Source organism: Plectropomus leopardus, chromosome 16 (genome assembly GCF_008729295.1).
Source record: "Plectropomus leopardus isolate mb chromosome 16, YSFRI_Pleo_2.0, whole genome shotgun sequence".
Lineage (NCBI taxonomy): Eukaryota > Metazoa > Chordata > Actinopteri > Perciformes > Serranidae > Plectropomus > Plectropomus leopardus.
Genome location: NC_056478.1, coordinates 15,495 through 30,488, shown reverse-complemented (window position 1 = coordinate 30,488; position 14,994 = coordinate 15,495). Strand labels below are relative to the sequence as shown.

Sequence of the window (14,994 nt, the reverse complement as noted above, 5' to 3'; positions counted from 1 at the left end):
TTTGGGGGCAGAAAAATCCAGCGTCACTTGCCATGGTGTTTTCAGATGCTCTGTTTTCCCCTTGCTTCAAGTGTGCAAAGAGCCTGCATCAGACACCAACCCAAATTTCTGACGTCAGAAAAGATCCGATATGGCAAACAATGCCCGACAACACACATATCAGCAAGTCTCAAATGAAAGATCACTCCACTCAAGAATCCAAAAACAGGCTAAAATCACACAGTTTACACTCGTCTTAAGGGCCAAGTCTTTCTGTCAAGTCTTAAGTCTTAAAACCTCTCCAGATTTGAATGACGTTTATGAAAAAACGTTGATCTTTAATAATGTCTATCATATTACAAGTGTGTTCTACAGAATTTTGTTCATTCTCGACAGGTGATGAAAACTATATGTGCATGTGTGTGTGTTTATCTCTACTGTAATCGGTTATTTCATTCCCTTGTCTGTCGGAGCGGCTCATACCTGACGAGTCGAATCGAGTCTCCAGTGTGGATCCTTCAGTCCATCAGACAGAAGTTTGTCCTGCCTGAATCCAGACTGGATGGTTGTAGCTCAGGTCCAGTCTCTCAGATGGGAGGGGTTGAGCTCAGAGCTGAGGCCAGAGCAGCACAGCCTTCCTCTGAGACCAAAGACAGAGGTGACAGACTGGAATTTTTAAAAAAAAAAAGAAAAAAAAGGTTAACCTGTTTTATTTTTACAAAACCCCCACACTTACACTTTCCCATAGGTTTCATTGTCAAGACTCTTCACTGACATCCATGACCACAATGAAAAACATTTAAATTCTAAATTCTAAAAAAAAAACTCATAACCTGATACCTCAGAGTTTCCAGTTGACAGTGTGGACTCCTCAGTCCATCGGAAAGCAACTTTAGTCCTGAGTCTCCTGCAGGTCATTGTTACTCAGGTCCATCTCTCTCAGACTGGAGGGGTTGGGAGCTGAGAACTGAGGACAGAGCTTCACAGCTTCTTTGCCATGACAGCCTACACAAACACAAGCACATAAAGATTGAAAATATGTTGAGGCTCAAAGAAAAGACTAAACAGTTTCTGCACAGTCATGTTCTGCTTCTGCAATAATTTTGTCAGAAATAAGGCTTGTCAAATATTTTTATAAAAATATCTCAAGCCTTAAATATAAATGAGCATTTCTCTTGCAAATTATGCTTAACTTTTTAACTGTACCACTTGAATACAGAGTCATCTATCGAATAAACCGATGAATCCTGACCTGAGACTTTCCAGTGTACAATGTGGACTCTCCAGTCCAGCTGACAACAGTACTCAACCTGAATCCTGCAGGTGGTTGTTACTAAGGTCCAGGTCTCTCAGACTATTGGGACTGGGAGCTGAGAACTGAGGACAGAGCTTCACAGCTTCTCTCTGAGAGATTACAGCCACTCAGCCTGAAGAAAAAAAAAAATCAGTGAAAAACAAAGATTACAGAAAAAAATTTGTTTATCCTCTGAGAAATTTTGAGTTTGTACTATATTTTGATTCATCCACTCACAGAGCTTTGTTGGAGGCTTTGACCACTGGCAGCAGCCTCAGAAGAGCCTCCTCTGAAGCAGAGTATTTCTTCAGGTCAAACACGTCCAGATCTTCTTCTGATGACAGTAAGATGAAGACCAGAGCTGACCACTGAGCAGGAGACAGTTCATCTGTGGACAGACGTCCTGATCTCAGGGACTGTTGGATCTCCTCCACCAGAGAACGATCATTCAGTTCATTCAGACAGTGGAACAGGTTGATGCTTCTGTCTGCAGACAGATCCTCGTTAATCTTCTTCTTGATGTACTCGGCTGTTTTCTGATTGGTCTCCGAGCTGCTTCCTGTTCTCTGTGTTATCAGACCTCGTAGGTGTTTCTGATTGGTCTGCAGTGACAGACCCAGGAGGAAGCGGAGGAACAAGTCCAGGTGTCCATTTGGACTCTGTAAGGCCTTGTCCACAGCACTCTGGTAGAGATGTTTTCAGGTCTGGTTTTTAATAAAAACTTTAGGCAGCGGTTTGTTGTTCTTCCATCAGATTGACTCCAGAGTTGATGAAGGTCAGATGGACATGAAGAGCAGCCAGAAACTCCTGAACACTCAGATGGACGAAGCAGAAGACCTTGTCCTGGTACAGTCCTCTCTCCTCTTTAAAGACCTGTGTGAACACTCCTGAGTACACTGAGGCTGCTCTGATATCGATGCCACACTCTGTCAGGTCGGACTCGTAGAAGATCAGGTTTCCTTTCTGCAGCTGCTCAAAAGCCAGTTTTCCCAGAGACTCCATCATCTTCCTGCTCTCTGGACTCCAGTGTGGATCTGTCTCAGTACTTTTATGATACTTGATGTTCTTCAGTTTGGTCTGAACCACCAGGAAGTGGATGTACATCTCAGTCAGGGTCTCGGGCAGCTGTCCTCCCTCTCTGGTCTTCAACACGTCCTCCAGGACTGTAGCAGTGATCCAGCAGAAGACTGGGATGTGGCACATGATGTGGAGGCTTCGGGAAGTCTTGATGTGGGAGATGATCCTGCCGGCCTGCTCCTCGTCTCTGAACCTCCTCCTGAAGTACTCCTCCTTCTGTGGGTCGGTGAACCCTCTGACCTCTGTCACCATGTCAACGCACTCAGGAGGGATCTGATTGGCTGCTGCAGGTCGTGTGGTTATCCAGAGGCGAGCGGAGGGAAGCAGTTTCCCCCTGATGAGGTTTGTCAGCAGCACATCCACTGAGGTGGACTCTGAGACGTCGGTCAGGATCTCGTTGTTGTGGAAGTCCAGAGGAAGTCGACACTCATCCAGACCGTCAAAGATGAAGACGACCTGGAAGTCTTCAAACCTGCAGATTCCTGCTTCTTTGGTTTCAGTAAAGAAGTGATGAACAAGCTCCACCAAGCTGTACTTTTTCTCTTTCAGCACATTCAGCTCTCTGAACGTGAATGGAAACGTGAACTGGATGTCCCGGTTGGCTTTGTCTTCGGCCCAGTCCAGAGTGAACTTCTGTGTTAGGACCGTTTTCCCGATGCCAGCCACTCCCTTTGTCATCACTGTTCTGATCGGTGCGTCTCGTCCAGGTGAGCCTTCAAAGACGTCTTCTTGTCTGATGGTTGTTTCTGGTCTGACTGGTTTCCTGGATGCTGCTTCAATCTGTCTGACCTCATGTTCATCATTGACCTCTGCAGTCCCTCCCTCTGTGATGTAGAGCTCTGTGTAGATCTGATTCAGGAGGGTCGGGGTTCCTGCTTTAGCGATGCCCTCAAACACACACTGGAACTTCTTCCTAAGATCAGACTTCAGTTTTCTTTGGCATAAGAGAGCCACAGCACCAGTGCCTGAATGAAGAAAATCCAAATGAAAATGTGTTGACGGATGCCAGTAAACTGGATATATAAAACATTAAAAGTCTTTTGTTTTCTGACGCCTTCACCACCCCAACCTGCTTCCTAACTGTACTGCTCGGTAGTGTTTCCTTCTTTGCTCCCATCACACTGGTCACATGATCACAGTCTTCCAAAAATGTGCAGGAATTACTGGCTCATCATTACGTTGGATATGTACAAATATGTATTGTATTGTATATAATGTAGTGCATTACTTTTTATAGGAAATGGTACACAGTGCATGAGAACAGCAAGATTTCTCCCATGCTGGACCTATTTCCTGTTCCCATTATGTTTAATCTGTTAAAATCATCTTACGTCTCTGCAGACAGTCAGCCAGCTCCTCCTGCTTCATTCTCTTTAGGAAGTTTCGTGTGATCTTCAGAAACGCCTCTCTGCTGCTTGTCCACTGCTCCTCATCCTCAGTGTCCAACACCTCCTCATCCTCACTCTGACTCTCGTAGCATTCAGGACTCAGAACCCTCTGAAACTTCTTCAGTTCGTTTTTCACAAAACTGACAATGCTCTCCTCAAGCAGCTGGAAAACAGATTAATGTTCAAAGTTGAATTAGCAAAACATATTTCTCCAAACTGGAGTGGAAACCTTTTATGTCTTTTCTAGGTCACATGATGCTGTGTCTATGTGCTTGTCAGTAGGAACTGGCTCCCTCATGATGCAGCAGGAGCTAAATAACATAACTCTGAGAAAGTTAAACGGATCATCCGGAAGTTTTGAATCCACAATTCCTCTGTGAAATCGTGGACTACATCTCCCAGAAATCCCTCATATGTGGCCGCTACCACGTATAAGGGGCTCGCCTTTCCATCATGGCTCCATAACACTCTACGTGGCCTTGGATTGGAAATAATGACGGCTAGTGCGGTGGCTGCAATAGAAATAAAGCTGCTAATGTTTTGAACATCCATCACCATGGTTACTGGGATGTTATCACCAGAGGAGAAGTTGCACAAAATCACTCAGTGGAAACACAGTCAACTCCACATTGAGTTTTATACACATTTACTAAATAGTGTTACAGTTTTGCGCAAATCTGTAATGGAAAGTACTGTGCTTGAACATTTACACACCATGAATATTGAGTCCAGGTCTGTTTGATGCTGCTGAGCAAACGGGCCAGTAGAAACCTCTGAGCTGTGCTGCTGAACTCTGCAAACAGAACGTTTAACTTTAACACTCACAGTCTCAGTGATGATTATTCATGGTAGAGACACAAGATGAGCACATTCAATTCTGCTGTGGGGACTGAAGGGGATCCTGAATGTGTACTTCATAGAGGAAACTAAATCATGTCTAGTGCTCTGTACTAAAACATGATATTCTTCAGTATAATGATGAATAGATCTGTGCTCATTCTTACCTTTGATTCTTGAAGTCAACAGGTCGGCCCTTTGACCAGTCACTCTTCATGGACACACAGCTGATTCCAGATGGATCTGGTCTCTGCAGAGGGATCCTGTTAAAACACAACACTGATTACGAGGGACGTCAAGAAAATTCCTTTTGGATTAAGTATTTCTGAACATTAAATTTTTAGATTTTTTTTCATCAAGAAAATGCTTTTTTCCATCTTTCACTTCTTACTCTGGCTCAGCAAACTTCTGTCCATGTTTGAAGTCAACAGGTCGACCCTTTGACCAGTCACTCTTCAAGGACACACAGCTTGACTCAGGTCCAGGAGAGTCTGGTCTCTGCAGAGAGATCCTGTTAATACACAACACGGATCAACATCTATGTTAAGAAAAATCTTCCTGGATGTTCAAATGGTTTCCAAATATTTCAATGCACTTTCTTTTTGTCATGCTTTTTTTCAGCTTTCAGTTCTTACCATGGATCAGCAGACTGCTGTCCACTTTTAAAATCAACAGGTCGACCCTTTGACCAGTCACTTTTCATGGACACACAGCTGGAGACAGGCGAGACTTGTTTCTGCTGTTTAATCCTCCTACAAACACAGGGCATTCATTTTTCAAAGGGCCTTCATACTCAGGTGTCTTGTCTGTTCGACCCAACACACACAGATCTTTATGAGTGTGAATGCTGACGGTGGAGAGATCTGAGTCATGAGACGAGTTTCCATTAACCCGCAAATTGAAATTACGAATATGAAATAAGCCTAATGGAAAGCCATATTTGTCCAAACTGCAGTGGAAACCCTTTTTAAGTCTTTTCTAGGTCACATGATGCTACGGCTCTGTGCTTGTCAGAAGGAACTGGCTCTCTCAGGCAAGAAGTCGCATAACATCACTCAGTGGAGAAACTCGCCTATGGACAGTCAGAGATGGTGGTCTGACCTTTGAGTTTTGGTCTGGCTGTCCTGTCCCCCACGCTGAGTGGTTGTAGAGGGACGGACTCCGTCCTCTGTGTCCTCGGCCTGATTCATAGCAGAGTCCACACCTTCACACAGACACAACAACATGCAATCATTCATTACAACAAGCTCTACAGCAGGACTCAGCACCTCTCATCGCTCAAACAGAAAAGTGGTTTGGATTTCTGTGGATTATATGGAGCCCTGGAGGTGCCATGGATCTCAGCTTTTTGAACCTCTTACTGTGGTGAAATAATGTTAGACATTTTAAGTGAAGCCTCAGCATTGTCTGTAACCCACTTTCAAATCTGTAAAACCTTTATTCCATGTGTAAAAATGCAAAAACAGGAGATTTCACTGCATTTTTCACATGTACACCACATTGAACCATGTCCAGATTAAAAACTATTATACTGAGATGGGTTAAATCTGGACTAGATTATCCCAGAGAAGCTAAAGATTATTTAAAACACTATGACAGATTTGTTAAAGCTATATTCTGTTCGAGGCCAGCATCTCTATACAAGCATTTCTTGTTTGTTTCTTGTCATTTCCTTTTTCAGTTTTATGTTTTCCTAGTTGCTTGTTTCCTTCTCTCACTGTTTTTAAAGAAATCACACCAATTTTCTCCGGTTTCAAAGGGTTAACAAATCGCTGCTACAACCTCTACTGTAATGAGATCTGGTTAAAACTGCGCACGGCGACATGGCAGAAAAATGTTGGGTAAGTTACCTTTTGGTTAGACAACAACAAACAAAATCTGCATGAAGTTGTTGAGTTACATTGAAATAAATCAGCAGCTTCAACCAGAAAAATATCAGTCATGTAACTCACATCAGGATGTTTGCAAATGTCTGTCCATTTACACTCAAGTTGCTCCATCTTCACACTAAAGTCTGTCAGTCTTTTCTTTGAGGAAATGTGATCGCAGAGCAGCTCTGAACTTTGGTACAAACAACTCAAGTTAAACATTCACAGTTTGGATCCTTGTTAAAGGACCATAAAGATGTGTTTTTATGTGGTACAGTTTGGAAAGGCAGAGATATCCGTCTCATTGCCTCACCATGATTTTCTAGATCAATTGCTCTGTTTCATGAACCCTTCAACACCTGGCTCATATCAGTGTTCTGCTGAGTTCAGACACCTTTTACAAACAAATGGCAAATATTTGACAAACTTGAACTTGAGTTATTCCAAAGTTACGAATCGTATTCCAATTTTCTTTCGGTTACAATACAAACATGTTTGAAACCTCCTGAGATAATAAATCCTAAAAATTGTAATAGCACTTTTGAAATTCAGCTAAATACATGTGATCCAAGGAAGCTGCGAGGTGCTAATCTTTGGGTTTAACATTTTAGGGCCCACTTTAATATTACACACACTTGTATAGCTCTGCACACAAAATGCACTTTTCAGTATCAAGCTTTAAAAGATATTATACATTAATATGACTTTTCAGAGTTTTAACCCTTTAAATGCCAGGTTTTTGTCATCATGCCACTATGTTTTAAGATGGAAGAAAAAACAGAAAGAGTGAATGATGTTGAGTCTCCTCCGTGCTCAGTGTGTGAGTGTAGCTGCTGACAGTCTGGGATATGTCAGTGTGTGAGTGTAGCTGCTGACAGTCTGGGATATGTCAGTGATCAGCAGCTACATTGACTGTGACAGGTCACCTAGTGGAAATAGCATGTATTTCCTCCATATGCCAAATATGGTCAAAATGACCTCATCAGGTGGAAAATAGTCAAAATGACAAATTCAGAGTCAAAAGCCCAGAATGACACCCAGAAATAATACAAGTCCTGTTTTTCTGCTCTGATGGCTGTGTACATTTTTGTACTGATGAGCTCAGATTATATTGAAAATGTTGTTGATTCTACACGAGACCAGCAACACATGCAAATCATTTTAAAACACTGTCGTTTAACTCAGATAGAAATTCTTGGAAGTATTCTGAGGACGCTGTCACACCTTCAAAACTTCAGAATCAAAGTCTAGAAAAACATCAGCGTGACGTCAAAATCAGGTCACTCTGACCTGCATGAAGTGATTTGAATTAGTGAGAAGTCCCAGATCAGAGTCGACTCTTCTGATCACCAGATGGCGCCAAAGAACCACCTAAAGACCCAAAAATGAGCTTAGCATCACCAGCTGCTGTCAGTTATCTCGAATGACCAACAGGACTCTGCAGATCAGAGAGAAGCAGAGTTTATCTGGGCTGAACATCACTAACAGGGCTGTAAGTTCCTCTACATTTACATTTATATATGACTGATAGAATATAAATGTAAGGAGTTACACTGGCTTTGTTTAACCGTAAACTGAAAAAATCAGTGTTGAAGATATTTGTTAAAAAAATCAGAACTGTTTAAAGTGAATTCTCATCACATGGGAAACAGCAACTTACTTTTATGACTGAAAACGTTTCTATTGTGAATAAACTTGCACAGTTATGGAAAAATAGCCTTTCAGGGGGGGAAATGTAAATGTTACACATACTTCTCAGTCTAATCTGAGGAGGATTAAAGCCCCATTGTGTAGGATGTAGGAGAATATACTGATAGGAAGTAAATATAATAATCACTTTCAGCTGACATGATGATAGTGCTGTCATTAATACTTATTTCTGTTGCTTGTTTTTTAATTCCATGTTGTGATTGTAAAATAATGATTTTATCTCCACCTCAGCAGTTTGGGAAAGACTGCAGCAGTTATGACAGTCAAATCTTGTATGCATATGGAGGACACTATGAAAATACTTATCTCTACGAATACAAAGTGAACACAGTAAGTTCTGCTCTCAGGACATTATTTCACCTCTTCTAATATACAAAAATAGATTATTCTGATGTTTAAATGTAGGTTTTTCTGATGTATATCTGTAGAAAAGGCATATTAAAGTCATTAAAGGCAAAGTCATATTAATACCAGTCAGGTGTCTTATTTAAATTGATCCTGTGAGGTAGCAGTCCTGTGTGTTCTGGTTGTGCTGGATATTTTAGGTTATATGTGGAGCTGTGTATTTCTATGTAGAGAATAATAGGATTTTTGTATAATGCACTGTGTGAGTAACCTTACATTGAAGTTTTGTGCTCATTGTTTTATTTTGTTTATTTACAGAAATCACACACACAAACACACACACTGATCAGCAAAAACATGAAAACCACTAACAGATGAAGTCCATAACACTGATCATCTCATTACAAAGCAATGTCCTGCTGGGAAACCTTGGGTTCAGGCATTCATGTGGATACAACCCGGCACACTCTGCCCACCCAAACATGGTTGCAGACTGTGTCTGGGTTGGTAGAGTGCTCAAGAATGGCCTGAGGAATGTGACAGTGAGCTCAAGGCATCAACTTGGCCTCTAAATTACCATGGTCGCAGTCTGATTGAGAATTTGTGGGACATACAAGTGCCCAACCTTGCAATCCACAGGACTCAGTCCACAGTATTTCTGGATGGGTATAACGTGTCAAGTGGCATCCACATGAATGCCAGGACCAAAGTTTTCCCAGCAGAACATTGTAGTTTGTAGTAAGGTCATGTTGAACCATACTGCAGTCCTGACGCCAGGTCTCATTTCCTGTATGAAGTCCACACCTGTGATATTACTGCATTCTGGCCTTCAGGTAGGGTTCTGGCCAACATTAGGGTTAGTGAGTAGAGATAAAATATGACTGGTTCCTCACAGTCCTACAACCCCACAGTTATCTCATGTACAACATCCATGTGTGATTTTACACAAATTGAGCAATTCAATTTCAGCCCCTCTTTTCAGTCACCAGTGTGTTTCTTTGTGCAGGAGACTTCTCCTCACGGCTCACACAGAAACACTGAGGATAAGCCAACTCCAAACCCAAAGCCAGGGTAAAGAGGTTCAGTGAATGTGCTGTTGAAGGTGTGGAGGTGGATCAGAGAATCAGAGGAGACTTGGTAGAAGGACAGAGACCCAGCAGGACAGTCCAAATACACTGCTACTCTGTGAGAGGAGGGGCGGTGGGAGATGCGTGTCACTGCATTATTGTGACATACAAGATAACGTTTATTCGAACAGTACAGAGTCCAGGACTGATCGTTCCACCCAAGCCTGCAAATACTGTCCTTTCCTCTTCTGCCAATTCCTTGGTAGGTTACTGCAATGACAACCTCTCCTTCCCACTCGATCTCCCAGTAACAGCAGCCAGTCAGACCATTTTGACACAGCACCTGCCAGCAGAAGTCAAATCTTTCTGGGTGATAGGGGTATGGTTGACACTTTCGTAAGAATGTCACTCTCCTGTTGTCAGACAGTCTGAGGTTTCTGTGTGTTGTGTTTGCGTCCAGTGTGAGTTCACAGAAATCTGATAAGCGAGACAAAGACACAACACTGATTAAGTTTCTCTTGTAACACACCTGATGTGTTTATTATTTGTTTAATATCTTCAGACTGACCTCACATCTCTACTTGAGTATTGTGAGGACACATTTTGTCAGCAGTTTCCTTCATTATGATTCTTAATAAAGTGTGGTAGCCGTCAAAATAATCAAACTGAATCCACACTTACACTTCCTCGGGCCACATTGCAGCCTCTCCTCACCACAGTAATCCACCCTGGAGGCAGAAACAGTTGCACTGATTTTCCAGGTAACATTAGTCCTGACTGCTGTTGCCCAGCTCTTAAGTGGACCAGACAAACAATATGCAAGCTTCTGTTGTCCTTCCATACCTGAGAGTGTCCAGTTTCCAGTGTGGATCCTCCAGTCCAGCAGAGAGAAGTTTTACTCCTGAGTCTCCTGGATGGTTGTAGCTCAGGTCCAGCTCTCTCAGATGGGAGGGGCTGGAGCTCAGAGCTGAAGCGAGAGAAGCACAGCCTTCCCTTGTGACCAGTCAAGATGTTAATCTGCAAAGACAGACACACAACCCTTAATTATTCAAGTAAGTTTGTTTTTAACAGTACCACGTTGTCCACCCTCATGTTGGACCCCCATTCACAAAGTCTAAGCCAGGCTCATCCACAAATAAAAACCACTGAATAACAAGCAGCACAACAAAGCAATTTCTCCCTCTACTCATGGACTGGTAAAGAAAGAACTGGGCACAGCATTACTACAGCAGGACAGTCTCAACAAGAGTGGTTAACTTGTGTCAATAGTGTTTTATTGTTTTTCAATGGGTTGTTGTGTTTGCTTTTTTTAGTAGTCAGATTATCTGTTGGTTGGAGACCTCCTATATGATCCCCATTTACACCTGGAAGCTGCCTAGTTCTATTAAATGGTTGAAATTTTCTTTTGATTTGCACAATCGGAATACCAGACAGCAAACACTGCACTGGAACCCCCTTTTCCTCAGCCAGGCTCATCCACAACTTTTAAGAGCACCAGCTAACAAGCAGCGCAACAAATAAACTGTTAATGCTTCTCATTCTCTCTCTCTCTTTCTCTCTCTCTCCCTTCATACTAACCGCCTGACGATGGGTGGTCACTGTCTCTGAACCAGATTTGCCACAGTCTCTCTCTGCCAATTATATTGTTGTGTTCTTCTCTCTGCTGCTGTCAGTGGTAAATTCCTCTTCCCCATTGACCTGCAGGTAGCACTACACCCAGTGCCCAGGGTTCTTTCCATCATTAGAAACCCCACTCCACATAACATTCATCTAGATCTTGAGGCATTTCTTTTCAGCCATTCACCATCAGCACTACCAGTGTCTAGACTCCATCGGGGGATATGCCTGTAATCATCATGTCATCTCTGCCGCCTACAAAATGGATGACATCACAGTGGGGGTTCAATCTAAGACTCTTCAAACTTTGTTTTTCACTGTGTCAATAAATGATTTTCACTCTTAAACTCTTCTGACTGAAATAACTTCATTCTGACCTGAGGGTTTCCAGTTTACAGTGTGGACTCTCCAGTCCACCACAGAGCAACTTCAGTCCTGAGTCTTGCAGGTCTTTGTTACTCAGGTCCAGCTCTATGAGTCTGGAGGACTGAGAGCTGAGAACTGTGGATAGAGCTTCACCACTTTTCCATGACAAGTTGCAGGAACTCAATCTGAAGAAGAACCAACCAAGAAGAACCATTTACCCAAAACAGTTTACAAGTTGACTTTCATTCACACACTCACTCATACATCAGTGGCAACAAGCTATGATGCAAGGACCTGTCCTGACAATCAGGAGTTACTTAGGGTTCAGTGTCTTGGTCAAAGATATTCTGACCTGAATTAGAGAAATGAGGGATTGAATCACCAAACCTGCAATCAACACACAACCAGGTCTACCAACTGAACCACTATCGATCCACTCACAGAGCTTTGTTGGAGGCTTTGACCACTGGCAGCAGCCTCAGAAGAGCCTCCTCTGAAGCAGAGTATTTCTTCAGGTCGAACACGTCCAGATCTTCTTCTGATGACAGTAAGATGAAGACCAGAGCTGACCACTGGAGCAGGAGACAGTTCATCTGTGGACAGACGTCCTGATCTCAGGTAAGTCTGGATCTCCTCCACCAGAGAACGATCATTCAGTTCATTCAGACAGTGGAACAGGTTGATGCTTCGCTCTGCAGAGAGATCCTCGTTAATCTTCCTCTTGATGTACTTGGCTGTTTTCTGATTGGTCTCCAAACTACTTCCTGTCTGTGTTATCAGACCTCGTAGGTGTTTCTGATTGGTCTGCAGTGACAGACCCAGGAGGAAGCGGAGAGACTCCATCATCTTCCTGCTCTCTGGACTCCAGTGTGGATCTGTCTCAGTACTTTTATGATACTTGACGTTCTTCAGTTTGGTCTGAACCACCAGGAAGTGGATGTACATCTCAGTCAGGGTCTCGGGCAGCTGTCCTCCCTCTCTGGTCTCCAACACGTCCTCCAGGACTGTAGCAGTGATCCAGCAGAAGACTGGGATGTGGCACATGATGTGGAGGCTTCGAGAAGTCTTGATGTGGGAGATGATCCTGCCGGCCTGCTCCTCGTCTCTGAAGCACTATACAAGTATTCAAGTAGTATACAAGTAGTCCATTTACCATTTACCATCTTCTAATCTCTGACTTTTGTTCTTTAATAAAATTTTCTCAAAACAAGATTTTTAAGAGTACACCCCTCCACCAATCCCCAATCTACATAATACCCATAGTAGCAGCAGGAGCAGTAATAGTAGTAGTAGCAGTAGTATAGTATTATTAGTAGTAGTAGTTGTATTACTATTGTTGTTTGATTATTTGATGATGAGCTTGGCCTGAACTATTTTCAAATATCTAACTAATATTGTACCCCAAATAAACATGTATAAGTGTTAATTCAATTAAAGGTTAAAGTTAATTCAATTAAAGTTCATTCTCGACCTTTAACTGAAGGTCCACATTAACACAGAGGGAAGATCCAGCATAAGCGTGTATGGAGAGGTGGTGTTGGGATTGATTTGTTAAATCCACAAAGATTTAAAAATGAGATCCAGTCATTATTTCATTAAAATCTATTTATTACCTTTGACTCCTTTTAATTTAAAACTGAGCCAGAATCAAAAAATGTGATGTTTAGCTTTACCTTTCAAGCCTCTGACATTTTTCACTGGATTAAATCTTAATCAGAGACTTAAATAATAATTTGTCTTAAAGTGCAAACCTCTGAAAATTCATCCAAGTCAGCACGTCTAGAAACTCTGAATGTACAAAATCAGTAAATTCACTTAGTGTTGGAACATTGCATCAGAATCACAGCTTGATAGTAAAAACTGCTGTGGATTTACTCCCCAGAGTTTAAAGGCTGTTTTAATCTGTGACTCCACACAAACCGGGAAGAATTTCGGCCAAGATCCAAAGGTCGGCTCAGTCTGAAAGCCTGACATGTGAGCCTGTGTCCTCTGAGGAGGTCTCACTGCTGAGACATGTCCACTGCAGCTGGCTGTGTGTCAGATTATTAAAGGTGAGACACCTCAGGTGAAAATATAATTTGTTCACACACTCATCAGTTTTGAGATTTTGGGCTATTTTGCTTTCATAACCAACCTGTTTGTATTTCAGGAGTCTTTGTCAGTGCCTCATGATTCACAGCCTGGTTCATGAAACTTTTCATTTTCTTAAAACATGGTGAAAATTGATGTTTTTATGATGGTATTTTCCATTTATGGAGATATGGAGTGAAGATACCCAAAAGTCCCATTTTTAACTCTAATATGTCAACAAAATGAAACAAGAAGTTGTAACCCGAACCTAATTAATCAACTATTTACGTTTCATGTGATATCTATTCGTTGATTTTTACCTGATATCTCGAGAGTCTAAAGATTCACGATCAGCTCAACAACCAGAAGTCATTTAGTTAAGTTATTTTCATCAGAGCAGGATAATGAAAGATTAAAAATCAATTTACAATCTTTAATCTTTTTTAATCTTGTCACTGAAGTTGTTTTGTGTCAGAGAACAAATCACTATAGCGTCAACAAGAACGAGAATCGAAGAGCATTTTTAAATCGCTTGTTCATTCAGCTTGTTTTGCAGGATAGAAAAAAGATTTCTCATACTTACCTATTTAAATGATTATTTCTGTCCTGTTGAAAAGCAGATTGTTAACTTCTTGAAAAAAGGGAAAAGGAGGCAGTGCTGGATGTCAATGTGAAGACGAAGTGACCCTAAACCAGCCAGCAGCAACCAGAGAAAAGAAAGAGGAAACGGTAATTATCATTTCCCTTTCTCCTGCATGCAAGAACAACAGAGCATGAGCACGAAAAAGAGTCCAGATATTTCAGACACGTGCAGATTTTAGGACAATAAACCGTCATCATCAGTCAGCTGAGTGAAGAACGTGATGGTACATAAGGACACGTTCTGAGCTCACTTTTATTTTCTTCCTCGTATTAAATAACCACACACACACTCACACACACACTGTCCCTTTATACTGCCCCCCACACTGTCCCTCACACTGTCCCCCCCCACACTGTCCCCCCCTCACTGTCCCCCCACACTGTCCCTCACACTGTCCCCCCCCACACTGTCCCTCACACTGTCACACTGTCCCCCCACACTGTCCCTCACACTGTCCCTCACACCTCCCCCACACTGTCCCTCACACTGTCCCCCACACTGTCCCTCACACTCACACTGTCCCCCCCACACTGTCCCTCACTGTCCCTCACACTGTCCCTCACACTGTCCCTCACACTGTCCCCACACTGTCCCCCCACACTGTCCCTCACACTGTCCCTCACACTGTCCCCCCCACACACTGTCCCTCACACTGTCCCCCTCACACTGTCCCCCCACACTGTCCCCCTCACACTGTCCCCCCACTGTCCCCACACACTGTCCCCCCACACTG

The 14,994-nt window shown here is 42.6% G+C and overlaps 1 long non-coding RNA gene and 2 pseudogenes across 1 annotated transcript; all 3 read right to left on the bottom strand.

The window, feature by feature from the left end:
• Nucleotides 1–552: 552 nt before the first annotated feature.
• On the bottom strand, nt 553–12,141 carry LOC121955788 (annotated as a pseudogene).
• On the bottom strand, nt 1,507–5,012 carry LOC121955258 (annotated as a pseudogene).
• LOC121955266 lies at nt 5,231–6,584 on the bottom strand. The gene is made up of 3 exons (XR_006106620.1): nt 6,528–6,584; nt 5,677–5,779; nt 5,231–5,327 (listed from the first exon to the last, which is right to left on the bottom strand). It is a non-coding gene; the product is annotated as an uncharacterized LOC121955266 (long non-coding RNA).
• Nucleotides 12,142–14,994: the final 2,853 nt, after the last annotated feature.